This window comes from Camelus ferus, chromosome 2 (genome assembly GCF_009834535.1).
Source record: "Camelus ferus isolate YT-003-E chromosome 2, BCGSAC_Cfer_1.0, whole genome shotgun sequence".
NCBI lineage: Eukaryota > Metazoa > Chordata > Mammalia > Artiodactyla > Camelidae > Camelus > Camelus ferus.
The window spans coordinates 52,632,077-52,649,816 of NC_045697.1; the positions used below are offsets into that span (position 1 = coordinate 52,632,077).

The 17,740-nt window shown below is 38.6% G+C and overlaps 1 long non-coding RNA gene across 1 annotated transcript; it reads right to left on the reverse strand.

Annotated features, from left to right (window-relative positions):
• Positions 1-5,778: 5,778 nt before the first annotated feature.
• Positions 5,779-10,843, reverse strand: LOC116657144. The gene is made up of 3 exons (XR_004312164.1): positions 10,412-10,843; positions 8,433-8,525; positions 5,779-6,058 (listed from the first exon to the last, which is right to left on the reverse strand). It is a non-coding gene; the product is annotated as an uncharacterized LOC116657144 (long non-coding RNA).
• Positions 10,844-17,740: the final 6,897 nt, after the last annotated feature.

Consider the following 17,740-nt stretch of genomic DNA (forward strand, 5'->3'; position numbering starts at 1 on the left):
GCGAGCCCGCGATCCATATTTAAAGCCGCGACTGGCCTCGGCCGGCCCCTTGCCCTGCCCTCGCTCGCGCCCGCCCGCCCGGCCGGCCCCCACCACCCCCGGCCGCCGCTCGGCGTCAGCCGCCCGGGCAGCCGCGGCGGCGGGGAGGGGCCTCGGCCGCACCGCCTCCGCCGGGGGCTCGGGCTCTGCGCGCAGCTCCCGCCTGGAGCTGGCCGAGGACCCTGCTCCCGACCGACCGCCTTCGCCTTCCTGGGTTCCCTCTCTCACGCCCTGAGCGGGCTGCTAGGTCCAGCTTTTTGTACTATTCACAGGAGTTCCCCGCTGGGGAGAGCTTATTCTCTCTTGCAGAACTGAAGTTGCTCGCATTTCCCAGCCCCGAACACTCCTGACGCTACTTTATAGAACTTGAGGAATATAGGTAGACAGAGTGCTGCTAAGTCAGTGACACGATGCTAAGTCACGGTTCACTTTAGCAAAGGATGTCTGACTCTCAGCCTTGTCCTCTGCGTATGTCACTGATGGCTTCTGCCTTCCTCGAGCAGTTTGGAAAACATCTTTAGCCATCCAAGGGAGTTTCTTGAGATAAAGAGATTATTGTATTTACTCTGTTCCTAAGGCTACTAATAAGGTTTAAGTCCTCTTTGTCAAGCAAATACTAATAATGTATCAATGACCCAGCCCCATTATGATGAATTAAGTAGACCATTAAGATCTGAACAGACTGTCAGCACACACACCATCTGATGTTCTGGGTACTGCTAGAGAGGAGCCACTTAATGGATGGAAGCCACACAGTATATGATGCAAGTGAATATGCATTTCCTATTAATACATATTGTACATATAATAATATACATGTGGAAGTTACTGACCAAACTGCATTTTCGACAGTAGCCACCAAAACATATAAAGCCCGAGATAAATATCACATGCTGACTACCTGCTCCTGGTTCCAATTCTTTCTTCAGTACTAAGCTAAATTAATAAGACCTCCAGGAAAAACAAATCTGGAGGAAAATCATTTGAGAACAAAGGCTTTTCTTTCCAGTATTTAAAACTGGAATAGATCTATTGTACCTCACCAGTGTCTGGGAAGCAAGTATATACTTGTATCTTTTTTAAAAACCTGTTGTGTTTAAAACCCTTAGTCAGTGCTCAAAAGGCACTAGGAACCACCAGAGGCTGTCTAATGTTTAAAATTAAAATATATTAATGTCGTGTGTCTGACTGTCGTTAAATCTGGCTCATATGTATGTTCACACATTCTACACGACCCACTTTGGGAAATTCAAAACAGAAGGTTTTTTTTTTTAATTTCGCTTTCAAGGTTTTGCCTATATAGTTATATTGTGGTTTTAGACTAATGTTAAAATTAACTTTCAGTCCCTGAGCACACAGTTAGCAAGAATCAGCAACCCCAAAGTAAGCTCACAGGAAAAGAGAAGCCACTTTTGTATTAAGAATTTGCCAGGGCTGTTCAGCAGTTTTTCACACTGTGGATTATGTATTTCAACATAGTTGGCAATTTCTCATTATAATAGTGAACCAGCCATGAATGGTCAGCGTTGGTGACTGGAAAAGGAAAAGTCCAAGAAACCTATGTTTTCCAATATTCTGCTACAAAAAATATCAAACCGTCCTTCACACAAACCAAATAGGTAACCCCTGGAGGCATTTCACTATGAAGATTGACAAAATTTTACCCTGAAAGGGGTATAAACTTAGAGTGTGGAGTGGGAGGCAGGGAGGGAGTTAGAGCCTCACTGTGAGGTAAGGTTCTGTGTGTGTCTTAAATTAATGAGAAAAAGACTTGTCTTTGGCAAAAAGCCAATAACCTCTGTTATCATTCTCATTACTTGCTGTTTGTTGTCCCACAATTAAAAGAGCATGTTCCATTTCCTTTCCTATTGATTATTGTCCAGTAATTGAGATGTATGTGTTTTTCTTTTGAAAGGTCATTGATTAAGTTTCCTCGTTAACTCTGCTTGTGGTCACCTTTGCAATTGCTATTCCGGGTGAGGACAATGAATCCTGAAATCTTTTTTTTCACCTATCCTAAAACTTGAATTATATCCCTTGATTCTCATGAGCCCAAAGAAAGATTTATTTGTTCATTTTATATCGGAGTTCTCACAGCTGGTTGACAAGAAGAATGAACAGAAAAAATTAATGGAATTAGGAAAACAGTATAAGTAGTCTTTACTGATAATGATTTATTTATATTTTTAATAAATAACTCTCTGTGCTAAATGACCTTCTAGAATACTCATCCACTACTGAGCTTATCAATCAAGTTTCTTTAATAATCATCCGGGGTCCTTATAGGCACCTAAAGGAAACAAAGAAGGGCGGAAGAACCCTTGTTTCAACAACAAGCACCATCTAGTGGCAGCAGGTGATGAAACCTCCTGACGACATAGTGTCTCCAGCAACAATGAAGATGAAAGTGTTTGAATAGGCAATCCAGGCATTCCTGGTCTTGGAGAAGCATGGCACTCTTTGATTCTAAAACAGGAAGGCTGTATGTAGAAAAATAATGCAACTAATAGGCTGTGAGATGATTATTCAAACAGATTATCATCTACAGATCTGACTTGCAGATAGGATTATTGCCACAAAGAGTTTTCTCAACCTTTGTGTGACTTTGTATAGTAACACCTCTTTGTAAAGACTTCTGTATATTTTTACTTAAAGACCTCCGTATTTAATTTTCCTCATTATATAAACCAAGGAGAGTGATGGCTTGTCACTGGATATTATATGTAAAGGATTTTATTCAACAAACAGCAGAAACCATAAATATAACTATTTTATTTGGGCTTTTTATTATTCTCTTTTATTAGAAAAGAAAACGGGTGAAAGATATCATAGAATGCTTATCCTGGAGTTGTACAAAATTGCAACATTCATATACATCTCATTTGGGGGCCTAAACAAAAGGAGGTAGTGTAGATATGTTATATCCTGTAACTACAAACTTCAAAGAATGACCAGAAATGTTTCTATCAGCTTCTTTATAAATGCCTGGCTTATTGGTGGCAGTCTGACAAACATTTTGCTATACAGAATAGAGATTTGCTTTGTGCCACTATTTGTTTTGTCTTGTAGTTGTTTTGTTATTAAACAATATCACTGCAGAATGATCATTACAGAGGCCACTGTGGAATCAGGTTAGTCAACCACTTTGTGACATAAGAGTAAGGAGAGAGAAAACCACTTTTTCTTCTCATCTAATCTGGAATAAAAGCCACGATATAGATAAAGACAGAGAAAGGGATCGCTTAAAGACTTCATTTTTATTTCACTTACACTTCAGAAAGTACATATTCAGTCCAACAAATTCCTGAATAAGTTCCACCAACCTAGATTTATAATCTAAATTCCCTTTTTCAAATCTCAGGTTTAAAAATAACTGTAGCCCCTTTTATGAGGAGTGAAGAAAGGTGAACACAGTTTTTGCGAGCTGTCAGCATGGCACGAGCTAGCGAAAATAATTTTATTTGGTTAAATTTGTGTCATAAATTGCTTCACAGGTTCAACTACTAAGCTCTCAACCATATCCAACTGTCATTTTAAAACACATACCTAAAGTCAAATATTAGGAGAGGTTCTAACGCCTAAAAACAGGCACCCATCTCTGTTCATGTCAAGGAAGGCAAGTTATGCAAACTTTCTGGGCCCTCAGTTCCCTCAGCAATAAAATCAAGGGGCTTAAGATATTACCTCCAAGTCCAGTAGTCCCAACAGGATGCCAGAATATTTCCCTTTAATACAATTTGAACAATATATTTGTGATAGAGAAACATGCAAATCTTTCGGAAATTGTATTGACACACTTACTATGAAAGCTGTGCTTAATAACCCTAGGCCAGAGTTTCGGCCTCTTCGTCCTACAGGAATTCACCCATGGACGCCTAACCCAGGACATGGGCCTCTCTCTTTGGAAAGGAAAAGGGAAAATTAAATTGAGCTACTAAGCCACTAAAACCTATGCCCTCTATGATTAAAAAGATTAGTCTGGTTTTAGGTAAGATAGTAGAAAATTACATCAGACTTCTCTACTGAAACCGACTCCCAGGGCCCTTGGACTCTGCTAATCTGTGTTTGTGTGTGTGTGTGTGTGACCGCACCAGCCACCTCCCAGGCACAGACAGGTGCTTGTTCCTTTGTATCCTGCTGGCCTCCCACCTCCTGGAGGATGAATGAGTCCAGATGGCAGGCTGCTTGCTCTGAAGTTGCTCTTCTTTTTCTCCTGTGGACTGAGTCACATAGACACAGCTGTTCCACTGCATGGAGGCAGGTTTTCTACAGATTAACCAACCACTGGATCAAACTGGGCCATGACCGTTCTCATCCCATTGGTCTACTCCCCAGACCAGGCCTCTCCTGGAGAGCACAACACCCCCATCTCCTTACAAAGAACCAGTTGGCACTTCTCGTACACATCTGCCAGACTGATCTCTTTATGGGAAATGCTGCAGAGTTGAAGTCTGAATATTAAAAGTTGGCCCTTTTTTTCCCCCTCTATCCCGAGGGAGGAAACATTCTAAGCAAATTTGCCCTTTATGGCTTTTCAATTTCCCCTTGCTGCCCAAAGGATGCTCAGTTCTACAAAGAACATGAAGCATGGCTGGGTCATCCATTTAGTCCACATATATTTATTAAGAACCTATTTACTTGGGAGTTCGAAATTTGCAGATACTAACCACTATATATAAAATAGATAAACAACAAGTTTATACTATATAGCACAGGGAACTATATTCAGCATCTTGTAGTACCTTATAGTGAAAAAGAATATGAAAACCAATATATGTATGTTCCTATATCACTGAAGTATTGTGCTGTACACCAGAAATTGACACAACATTGTAAACTAACTATACTTCAATAAAGATATTTTTTTTTAAAAAAGAATTTTTTAAAAATCTACTTACTATGTGTCAAGGAACTTCTAGGTGATCCTAGGACAAGCAAAGTTCCAGCTCCATAAGTTTACAAGTGAACAAATAAATGGACGAGATCATTTCCATTTCCTTGGACTATAAAACGCTATGCCGTAGTAAATGGTATGAATGGGGTGGCTCCCCATCCCCAGTTTACAGTTCCAGCGCACCCTGTTATCCCTGTGTAATGGTAATAGCACTCCCTTTCACTCCCAAGAGAAAGTGGTGAGAAATTATAGACTTATCCTAGCTGTAGAAGAAATAAAACACAGTGAGAGGGTGAGGGGGAGCTATTCTCAAGTGTGTTAGGGAAGGCCTCTCTGACACGGTGATGTTTGAGCACACAGATCTGAAAGACAAATGAATATGTATGAAAAATTTTAAAGGCAACTTGACAGGAGAAACAGCATTTGGCACAGAGCCTTACACATAGTAGGGACTCAATAATTCCTTGTAGAAAGATCAGTAGCATCCACTCTTTTTGGAACATTCCAAATAGCCTTACTCATCCAGAATATATTTCTATTAAGACAGATCCAGGCTCCACAAATTCCTTAAGACATCATTCTTCCTAAACTATAGCTCTAAGACTACATCTATGTATTTATTTGCGTGTGCAAAAATATCTCAGGAAGGATATACAAGCAACTAAAAGCACTATTTGCCCCCAGGAAAGGGAACTAGGTGGTTGTGAGGTGGCCTCACAAGCAGGAGGAAGATTTTTCACTGCAGCCTTTGTACTTTTTTGAATTTTGAGCCATGTAGATAGATATCTTATTTTTTAACTTAAATTTGAATTAAAATATGCAAATAATTTCATTCACTGCCTACAGCTATTTTCCAGACAAACTATATATAATTATATATTGTATATCATAATAATATATAATGAACAGAGACCTTCTGATAGACAGTGAGATTAACCTCCCTACAAACTATGAAACAGTGGCTCCTGCGACACCAGGGACAGGGCTGGAATGTCTGAGCCCTTTCATAGTGATTGGATGCTGTTCAATGCTGACAGTGTTTGCTCACGGCCCACCTGGGCTTTGTTCAAATTAGTGTCTTGGGATGAGAAGATCCTCAAAAGAAGATTGCTGCTTGTCTTGCACCTGGGCAAATAAAAATACAGTACAAAATTTTAAAATAGCATTGTATTGAGCATCTTGCTGCACCTTGATTATAGCTGTTTGGTTTTCAAAAATGAAAATCTATTACTTTTTTTCTGCTATGATAGTAATACAGTTTCATTATTAAAAAAAAATAGAGGGAATAGCAGTGAGAAATATCCTGTCAAAGAAGGCTGCTAATATTCTGGTGGCTTCCAGTTGATTGATCATATTATATTTTTTCAAAACGATGTGGTCTAAAGGTGGGGTCTCTGTGGGCAGAAGCTCCTGGACTCTGTCCTTTGGGTTTTTATGGAGGCTTCACTACAAAGACACCATTGATTAAAATCATTGGCCATTGGTGTTTGAACCCAACCTCCAACCCCATTCCCCTCCCAGGATGTCAGTGGGGTGCAGCTGGGAGTCCAAACCGTCTGTAATCACGTGGTTGGCTCCACAGACAACTAGACCCCATCCTTAGGTGAGTGACAAAATTTGCCTCGTTAATATAGCAAAAGACACCTTTATAGCTCTCTTCACTTGGGAAATTCCAAGAGTTTTTAGGAGCTGGGGGCCAGGAACCCCAGAAGAAGACCAAATGTATATAAGAAAAAATATATTTTTGGTCATCTGAAAAAAAAAAAAAAGATGTGGTCATTGAGGCTAATTTCAAGTGAAGACAATCTCTTTTGGCATAAAACACAAGAGATACAGTTTGAAGAGAGACAGCTAGAAAAAAGGGGTGTGAGGCCTGAATTTGACACCGTCTTTCTAAACCCAGTTGATAGCTGTTATGCGCTTATGTCAGTACAGTTCCAGAATTGCCTTTCTGCTTATGAAAGTTCATATGGAATAGGCTATTGACAGTGTCTACCATGGGGTAATGAAAATATTGATAGCCCCTCTTAGCAGTACTAATACTAATACTGCTGATAGCCAACACGACGTAGCGATTACGACATTCCAGGGACTGTTCTAATTACTTAACATAAATGAACTCATTTCATCTTCATAATAACCCTATTATGAGTAGTGTTATCACCCCCATAATCAAAAGAAGCAATGTGAATACCAGAACTCCATGTATTTTCTTACCTGTCAACTCTGTTTCAGATTTCCTTAAAACTTAGCGTAAGTTCGGAGTTGGGGGTTGGTCTTTCTCTGTAAACTTAAACATCTGATCCAGAGAGTTGGCTAATCATTGGGGAAATCCACACAATACGATACCTTAATTACATCTACCGCTCCAATTTCAACTGAACCTGACAGAGCACAAGTACACTAACACCAACACCTGCATATACTTTCTGAGAAATCAGCTATCCAAAACCAGGACTTTTGGAAGTTGAAGCCACTATACTTTGGTTTTATTTTCTTTTTTAACATGTCTACTTTTTTAAGCATAGCTATTTAAAATGAGATTTTTTTTGTGTGGTGTTTTCTTTTAACATTAATCCCATGTATGTGCTTTCTATCCACAATCATCCCTAGAGGACACAAAATAGACACACAACATATATGTTTGAAGGCCATTACTGACTTTCCATGAATGGGTCACACCATGGTATTTGCTTGGTCCATTCCTCCTTAATTTTTTAATTTTTCATGTTAAAATAAGTGGTAGAGGAAAATCTTTTTCTTGGTGTTCTGGTATTGTTATTGTTGTTTTGGTATTTCAGCCCTGGCCTGGTAGTAGCAATCTTCATCCCTAAATTAAATTGTAAGACTTTCATCTCTGTTTATCAAAAACTAACATTTCATCCAGAATTACACAGAAATAGGTAGCCAATTTCCTTCAGTAATTCTTTCTTGCTTAAACTTAAAGGTTAGTACTTAGTAAACATTTGTCAGAAACTATCTGTAATAGCATATATAATGGTAAGACAGAAACTGAAAGAGGGAAATAATTTTCAAATAATTAAAAGGTAAATTCCTTTCCTCTCAATTTTCCATTTGAGGACTTTGTGAACTTTGATCCAGGAAAAGTAGCCTCAAATCACTTGTACGTGCTCACATTTCTTCATAGGCTCAGTGATGTCTTGGAACCAACAGCCTGACATCCTAGTCCAGGGAACATATTAAAAATAAACCCTAAAGAGGAACAATGTAGAAGAAGGAGTGCTAGACAGCTCTTGCTGCTCCAGCCAGTGGCCCTCAAATTCCATTACTGCTTCTTTGATTAAATTAAAATACAATAAGTACTGAGTACTTATTTAACACTTTGTCTATCCTGGCAAGAGAAAAAGACATTTCCATTTAGAGAAACAACTATTCAAAAGCTTCTGCTGATGCTGCAGTTACTATTTGGAATAAAGAAGAGAGTAATCAAGTAGATGAAGGTGATTTTTCGGAGAACATAGAAGAAAAGATTACCTACTAGGTATAGGGTGCTGTCCTAATAAACTGCTCTCCTAGTCTGGCTTTAGCAGAGACCACCAGTCAAGGGAAATGGGAGGAGTCCGGTGTAATGCTAAAAGATTTTAAGGAAATAAATTCAGAGCTGCATCCAACGATTAATAATGGCTACCATTTGTCAAGAACTTCCTAATCCTTATGGAAACCTTGTACAATATAAAAATTATCCCTATTTTACAATTGAGGAAAGAGAGGCTCCGAAACATCAAGCGCCCAACCTCAGGTCATACACGTACCAAAGTTACGGAGCCAGGGTTCCGAACCCAGGCCTAAGCTCCCCCTCCTTCCACTCTACCATGCTTTCTCAGTCTACCCCGGGGAGGTACATGGAGAAAATGAAGACTGCATGGTCCTTGGTTTTTGGTGGGAAGTCTGGGCTCTTTTCCACCCACCCACCTTCATTTTCAGCCTAAACTGCACACAATGCAGGTTGTCTTCCTAAAGCACCATTTTGATTAAGCTCTCGCCCTCCCTTTAAAAAACAAACAGAAACCCACTTTCAAAGCTCTTCATCAACTACTGAATGAAGTGCAAGTTATCTAGCTTAGAGTTAGTGGCCTTTCCTGACCTGGTTTCAACCAGCTATTCCTATACACAGCCTGATGCGCCACACAATGCAGATTTCTCACCATTTCCCAACACAAGCATTTTGTTTTCTTGACCCTGGTTGCCAGCTAATGCCAATTTTTTCTTTTTCTTTTCTTTTTTTTTTTTTTTTTAACAGGAATGACTTTCTTTCCTGGAGGAGGTTTGAGGTGCCTTTTAGGCATCCAATTCTAATAAACAATATCACAAACGTTAACATTTCAGGGAACACTTACATTTTCTCAGCTGTGTACTCACTCACTGTTTCTTTGCCAGTGTGGCAGATTGTATCTCCCAAAGTGACATCTCCCATCGTCACTTCCTCTCCTCTGGTGTGACCCTACCACTTCCCTGTGAAGAGGTAGAGGCTAACCCTCCTCTCCGGGAACCTGGATGGGCGTGGGCCTGCTTTCGCCAGCAGAACACAGCGGAAGGGAGTCTGTATGGCTTCAAGGCTGGGTCATAAGGGATGATGCAGCTATCACTCTGTTTGCTGGAACAGTCACACTTAGAGCCTTGAACTGCCATTTAAGTCCAGTTGTCTTAAGGCTGCCGTGCTTGGCTCCAAGCCAAGCCACTTGGAGCAACCACATGAAGAAGCCACCTATAGGCAGTCCAGCTGGCAGTTCTAGTCGCCAAGTCTTCCCAACACAGGCCCCAGCTGTATGAGCAAAGGGGCCTCCAAATGATTTAGCCCCCGATCATCAAATCACCCCAGCCCTTAAACCTTCTCAGCTGAAATCCTAGACACTGTGGAGCAGAGACAGGCACTCTTGCTGTCTGCTGTGCTGACCCACAGGATCTGTGAGCATAATAAATGATGATCATAAGCTACTAAATGTTGGGGTAGTTCATTAAGCAGCAATAATAACTAGATCAATGCATTAAACATTCGAGTAATAAATACATTTAAGCTATAATCTTACCGATATGCTGCCAGTAAAATACTACATACTGGGAGAAGCATGCCATCCCCAAACAAGGTTCTCTCTCTATATTTTTGTTTGTTTGTTTGTTTGGTGGGGAGGAGGTAATTATGTTTATTTATTTTAATTTTTTTAATGGAGGTCCCGGGGGTTGAACTCAGGATCTTGCGCGTGCTAAGCACATGCTCTAGCACTGAGCTATACCCACCCCTCCACAAACAAGATTCTTAAACTGTCATTTTACTTCCTCAAATGAAGGTTGAGTAACCACATTAGTGATGACGATGGAGCAGACAAGGAATCTGAAGTTCAGACATAAATTTGGCACTTCATTCTTCTCAGTAAAATTAAGTTTGGTTGTAAAGCATATTCAAGTTTGATACAAGCTGGAGTCAAATGAAACCACATTTTAAAGCCCTGATGCACATACCCACATTTCAAATCTTGTGATTCCCCTTACATTCCATAAGCAGCTCTCCTAGGGATCCCTCCAAGTTCACACGAGTGGAGCTCCAGAGAGAACAGACTGCTGATGGGTACAGTCGCTGTATGACAGGTGGTTAGGGAATTGGAACACAGAGTTGTTTTGTTTTCAGGACAATCGTCTTTTGTTTTTCTTTTCTTAACAATCAGTATTTTTCTCTTCACCTTTCTTTCAAAAAGTGTGAAATAGGAGAATTTGGCCTTGGATATTAGGATTTTTTTTCAAAATAATACCTTTATTTGTAAACTGTCTTAACACAATGCACTAAATTTTGAAAGTAAATTATTTTGCCAGGAATTAGTATCTGCCATCCTATGAGTGGATAAAGTCAATCGTTTTGCCTCTTCAACAATCATAAATATTTAGTGACTGATCACTCTTTCATATGAGTGACTTTAGCCAGCACCAACAGTAAATTACATCACCCGAGGTAGCAGTGATTTCAGCCACTGGCTCTGACAGGGCTGGTCTTTGACTGTATTTTTATTCCTCCATGAGTCAGTAAGTTTTGATTACTCTTATAGATCCATAATCAATATGAAACTTTTAGTCTTTTATCAGCAAAATAAATTAAACTCAAGGCTCTTGACTCAGCTCCCTATCTTCACTATTATGCCGTATTGATAATACTAATATTGGTGCTGGTGCTCGGAAGTGTTGCGATGTTGAAAGCCCCTAAAAAAAAAAAAAAAAAAAACAGTAATCTATGTGTGCTTGCATATTTTTTTCCATTTCTTTCCCAAGAAATAAACTGACATACTCAGTATTCAGAGTCTTAGAATGTTCCAGCTGCCATATGGTAATTTTTATTTTGGGAATTATGGGGTCATGCCATTTTTTTTTAATGTTGTGCTGTAACAACTTAAAAACAAATTTTTGTTTGTTTGTTTACCAAACAGTTTGAATTTAGGGGCTTGTTATATTTCATGAATGTATACCCAGTAAGAAATAGGATAAATTAGTTTTAAACCAGGGGTCACCAAACTTTTTCTGTAAAAAGTGAGAGTAGTGTTTTTGGCTTTGACAGCCACAAGTTCTGTTTCAACTACTCTCAATTCTGCCACTGTTGTGAGAAAGCAGCTGTGGACAATATGCAAATGAATGGGTGTGGCCACATTTGGCCACAGAGGGCCATATTTTGCCACTCCCTGGTTGAAACTAAAGGCAGACTCCATTAATAAAATATACTGGAAAGTAAACATGTTTCTTTATGAAAAGATCTACCTTAGTAAACATGTCTTCTTAGCACGTTACACCTCTCATTTTGTTTTATTGCGGAGTATACCATGCCTCCTCACTTAGCCAACCTCCTCTGTTGCAGCAGACTAAGTCAATTATCATATTACATCAATGATTAGAATGCCACAAAACTACCCTGGGACACCACTGCGGAAAGAAACAGACCAAAAGACCATATCTAGTATTTTAGAGTTGGAAGGAGGTTTGAAAATACTAGTTCAAAATATTTAGCAAAGCATTCTATTACCTTGTGTAGAGGCATCTGAGTTTAAAATGATGGCTGATGGCGATTGACATGGGATACCCTGCTCAGAGGCACTAATATCACACACAATAAAGTGGACACTCCCATTTCACTTAAATTAGACAACCTAGTAAAACTAGAATGACAAAAACAAAGCCCACACCCTAACCATTCTCAGTATTAAGTAAAAGTGAAGGAAATGGTAGATTAAAAGATTAACTTTATAAAGTATGTATTCTTCTGTGGCCAAATGATGCATTTGACATAGTCAACCTGGCTTAATTTTTTTTTCTTCCCAGGTTGTGTCACTGAGCACTTTCTAAAAAGTCATCTCCCTTCTACCTATATGATTCTGATTTCTAGCTTCCTGATTCCCTCGTCTTTGCCAAAGGTTGGATCATTACTGATAAAGAACCACAGAACAATTTTAAGAACATTGTTTTAGTTGAAAAAGAATGTTACCAAAAGCAGTATACAACAAAATCAGGAGCAAAAATGTGTGATGAATGCTTGAGTGTCTTGTCTTCCTAATCTTACATAAAGAAATTTTGACCATATGTGGTAGCCTTAAATAACTATTTTTCTTTCCACTGTCTTTCCAAATTTTGATCCAAAATCAAGCACCATGGTAAAACACTCCTTTCATAGTGTATGATAAAGTAATAATCTTTAGTTCTTTCTTTAGCTAATCCACTAATCTACTTTCCCCTGTGCTCTGCATTCATTAATGAGTCACATCTACTCTCAGGAACTATGCCTCTATTTAAAAGATAAAGACAAGTGATCCAGGCAAGGTCAGCAGGGGCTGAACTCCAGGTGTTTGCTGCTTAGCCTTGAACTGAGACCACTGAAACTTTGGAATTATCTGATTAACAATCATGCACTCACCTGAGAGTAGTGATGTTAAATGGGATGTAATCAGGACAGGACTGTCCTAGTCCTGATAGGAGGACCTGCCTGTGAAGATTATGCTTTGTAATCTAAGAGTGATACAGAAAGAGCTTGAGCTTTGGAGTCAGACCAATGTGGGTTTGAAGCTTTGTTCTACCATTTATTCTCTGGGTAACCTGTATCACTAAGGGTGATGGTGGGCTGTCAGTGCTGGTGGTAAAGGTAGGGGTATTACTAATAATTTGGCAACCTTGCAAAGAAAAGACAATTATAGTGCCAAAATAATGTAAAATAACCCTGTTGGTCCATCAAACATATTGAATGTCTCAATCTATATTCTATCTTCAGTTGGGTGAGCAAGAATATTATCTCTTCAAAATGATGCTGATTGATTTAAGGCCACTGCTTGGTGTGGAGACAAGCACTAGAATATTCTTCATTATTAAATTCATCCTCTTATTTCCTACAGAACTACAAGCCTCACTGTACTCCTACACCCAAGTACAGATTGGAGTGGGAGTATGGTTAGAATTAGAGAAGAGAAACAGATCCATTTCTATATGTTGTTAGACCTTTCTTAAACTCACGACAGAAGTAAATAATCCATAAGGGTAGACATTATTCTCTCATTGGAACATGGTGTCTTTCCTTCATGTCTTCAACAGTCTAAATAAAGTTATCTGAACACAATGTTAGACCTAGAGTCTATAAATGTCTTTTATCATCTGCCATGCTCCTACTCTGTTTTGCTTTTTACTCTGAATTTTGTTTTTTGTTCATTCAACAATTTCTTGAGTCTAGGTGCAAATACTTGCTGAGTAGTGTGAATAAACAATAGACAACAAGATGTGATATAGTCCTTGTCCTCACGGAGCTTACTGTAGAGTTCCTGTGGAAGATAGATATTAAACAAACATATAATTTATAAATTTGTTATAGTACCCAATTTATTAATTACAAATAGGGTTAGACAACAGTCATCACTGAGAGAGGACGGATGGAGATCTGCCCTACGGAAGTCTGGAGAGCTATCATCTCTGCATCTAATGGGATGGCAACTGAAGACAACTTTCCTATCTCCACATTCCCTGCCACTGACATCATTCCCCCAGTAAAACTCAACAATGGGATATGGAAGATGGTGCTCGGATGGGGCAATAATGTTCTTGTAGAGTAAGTTAACGCAATAATCATATTGCCACATGGTATCTTTTCTCACCCTACAACATTGTACTTGCCCTCAGGGAAATCTCACAAGTTGTTTATTTAATGCACATTGAGAGATTTCGTTGCTTCATGGAGAAGAGCTCAGGGTGATGTTTCTAACAGAATCTCATGGCTCACTCATGTTTTCATCTTCATAAGGGAAAGAAAGTCGAATTGGAAACACTGAGGTCTCTTCTTCTGCCTTTTGATAGACACAGTACCCCTCAGGCATATAGCCCTAATCAATCCTGTGGAAATATGTTTTCTTTGCAATTTTACACAGTCCTAAGATTTCTGTATTTACTTGTAGGGTAAATATTTACTATTGAAGGTACTACTTCTATGAAATATAGATCTTCCTTCAGAGTTCATCAAAGCCTCACTTTTAATATCTAGCCAGTATATGAAAGCAATGTCTGACAGTAAGGATAAAATAGTGCAAAGCCCGCCCCCCCCCCCTTTTTTAATTATCAGGAATGTTTTGTTGTTGTTGTTGTTTTGACTCCTCAATTGTGGTGAAAGGATATATTCCCAGCCACAAACACTGTGCTGCTAGTTTGTAGTTATTTTTGCCAAATTGTTTTCATTTAAGTACTTCTTTAGAACAAAGTTGTTGGTTTTTTCTTTTTTTAATAGATCCCTACTTTTTTCTCAACTCCTAACTTTTACTTCATCCTTCATCTATGCCATCTTCCATCTTATGATTCTTATGATATTACATTCCCCGTCCTCATTATTTAAGCTGGTTTCTGAATATATAAGGTGAACGTTGCTTTGCTTTCCATTAAATTGCTATAGAATAAAATGGAGTTCCACGTGAGAAAAGCTCAATATGTAACAGAGGAATTACAATTTTATCAAGGCGCTCAAAAAATGGCATTGAGTGAAATTTGATGTTTATAATAGCTGTCCCTGTGTTCTTGGAAAAAATATCAATCTAAAGTTAACACTTACCTGGATATATGTATAATGTAAAACAGTAGGGAATGTGTTTAATTTCTTTCAAATAGAGATCATCAAAGATAGGGAAGTATTGGATCGTGGTTAAGACTCAACTCTAGAATCAAATTACATGGGTTTAAATCCTGACACAACCATTTACTACCAGCTTGACCTTGGTCAGTGTTACGTAACTGCTCTCAGGCTCAGTTTCCACGCTAGAAAAAACTATCTACTTGATCAAGTTGTGAAAATTACATGCATTAAATAGATGTGAAGTGCTCAGAAATTCCAGTACACAGGAAGCAGTCAATAAATGTTAGCCACTATTACGATAGACTTCAAATTTTGAACCCTAATACTATAGAAAATTCAAACCAAATGTATTGAACACTACCTAGGTTTTTAGATGAGCGTGCGTCGATCATCATTTAGCAGTACAGGAGAGTCGTATATATATTTTCATTATATAGAAATAGATGTATAACTATACACACACATAAGTATACACACACGTATTTCGTATCTAATATTTTTCTTCTGTAATTAAAGTTACATCTCTTTGTTTTTATTTTTTGATTTTTTGACTAGATATATGTTTTTAATAAACTAAATGTGAGGTACTATGAAATTCACCCAGGTGTTTCACACTGGACTTCTAAGATCTCCCAGGTGAAAATAATGGAACATGTTACTTCAGGACTCTGTTCTCCAATTCACATCAAATTCTTCCCTGGGTTCTTGCAATCTGAGCAGCACACACACTTTAACTCACCTCTGGCTGGCCCGCCCACACTTTACTCATACTCTCCCTCTGCCCTGATCCACAACACCATGGGTGGCAAAAAGGGATGGAGTTCCAGCAGAATGACAGGAATCAGGTCTAAGGAGGAATTGGAATCTATGCTGACGTAAGAAGAGCCTGCCAACAGCAGATACCCTTCTCCAAGCCAGCCGTTCTGTTTTCAACACATTGCCACAGAGCTAAAGGGACTTAGGGATTTGCTGTTTGGAGGGGAGGTGCTTTGCCATTCCAAGTAAGTGGCTGGGAGGTCACCATGGAAACCACCACTTGAATTTTGGTGTATTTAAAGCCTCAATTCAGCATATAAAATCTGTAGTTTGCCTTTGAGAAACATCCCAGCTTTTCAAAAAGCTTTGGGTAAGTGGGAGCAAGGGATCAGAGGTGTTGATTAGTCTGTTTATTTAGCTAATAAAACTAAACTGTTTTTTTAGGCACAGTAGTTGGTTTCTTTGCCAGTGTAAGCAGAAAACTGGATTCATTATGTTTAGACATGCCCTTTCATTCAGGTCACAGTTGTACATTTGCAAATCTTTTTATCATATTTAATATCTATGCAGATGCCGTGTGGCTACATGTTTATATTACTCCTTCCTAAAAAAAAGAGACACATTGAGTCAAGGATGTGTTTGCCTGACATTCCAATTTTTTAATTGGGTCTTTTCCCAGAAACCTGGGTTGTTGTTTATAGTTTCTTTCTCCTATAAACACCATGGTAACCGGGGAAAGAAAACTTTTCATGAAATGCCATTTTTCATCATTCCATAGTCTGAAAATTGCATTTAAATCCTGAAAAAAATGCCTTTAAATCAGAGGGTGCCAGTTTCCCTGGCATTTAAGATTTCTTAGTTGGTCCTATTTTCCTCTTTCCACCATTCCTCCTTGTCAAACAGCACCAGCAAGCAAGAAAGGTGGTCACTGCTTCACCACTCTCCCTTCTGGAGGCCTTCTCTCACCACAGATCTTACACGTGTGGAGTAATAGCCAAAGGGCAGGCGCAAAAGACAAACTGAGGTACACACATTCCAAAGATTAGGAGGTCTTTGAATAATGAAAAATTGGTTGAAAATTATGTACTGAGTTAATGTAATTAGAACATTTCATTTCAAATTGCTTAATTTCAGAGCTTTGAATTTATACATTGCATTCTGTAATTTATGCAAAAGTAGTAAGAGCAAAGTTATTAAAATATTGCTTATGCTAATTTTTTATCTTTTTGGTATGCAAAATCCAGAAATTCCATTCAAAAATAAACATTCTAGTGACAATCTTGACTCGTATCATATTAAAAGGTTATTTTCCAATTACCAGTTTGATCCAGTTACAGACACACTAGTACCATTCTATTAATATGTATCACTATTATATAAATAAAAGTTATATTATTCTGATGTTCTTGACTTCTAATGGCATGGCAGCATTATACACACTACTAAATTTGGATTGTCATTAGTGTCTAATAATTTATATCATGAGTCCAACTCCTTTTCCTTTAATAGTGTTTTAGCCATAGACACATACTCCACTTTGCTTCAAGAATTCTTACAGATGTCAGATATCTTACGGTGAAAGTCACAATTCACGTTAGCAGACCTTCCATAATTGCTTGTTGTAGAGGTGTATTTACATCTACAGATTAGGAATAAATAATTAACAATCTGTGAGTAACGCTGCCATAATTACGCTGTTTAGACAAACGCTGGAGAGGAATAGTCTCCTTTCTCAAACATGAAGCATTTTCATTATGACCATTCCATTATAAATCTCAATTCAGAATAATTAATAAAAATGATTATAAATCACTTTGCAAAAGTAAAACTGCTAAGCATGAGCTGAATAAGTACTACTAATTAAAGTTCTTAAGGGTCTGGAGAAAAAAGGAAACATTGCCTCAGCATTGCTAAAATGAGGCCAAAAACTACTGCTGATGAAATGCAGGAAACCCAGGGGGGAA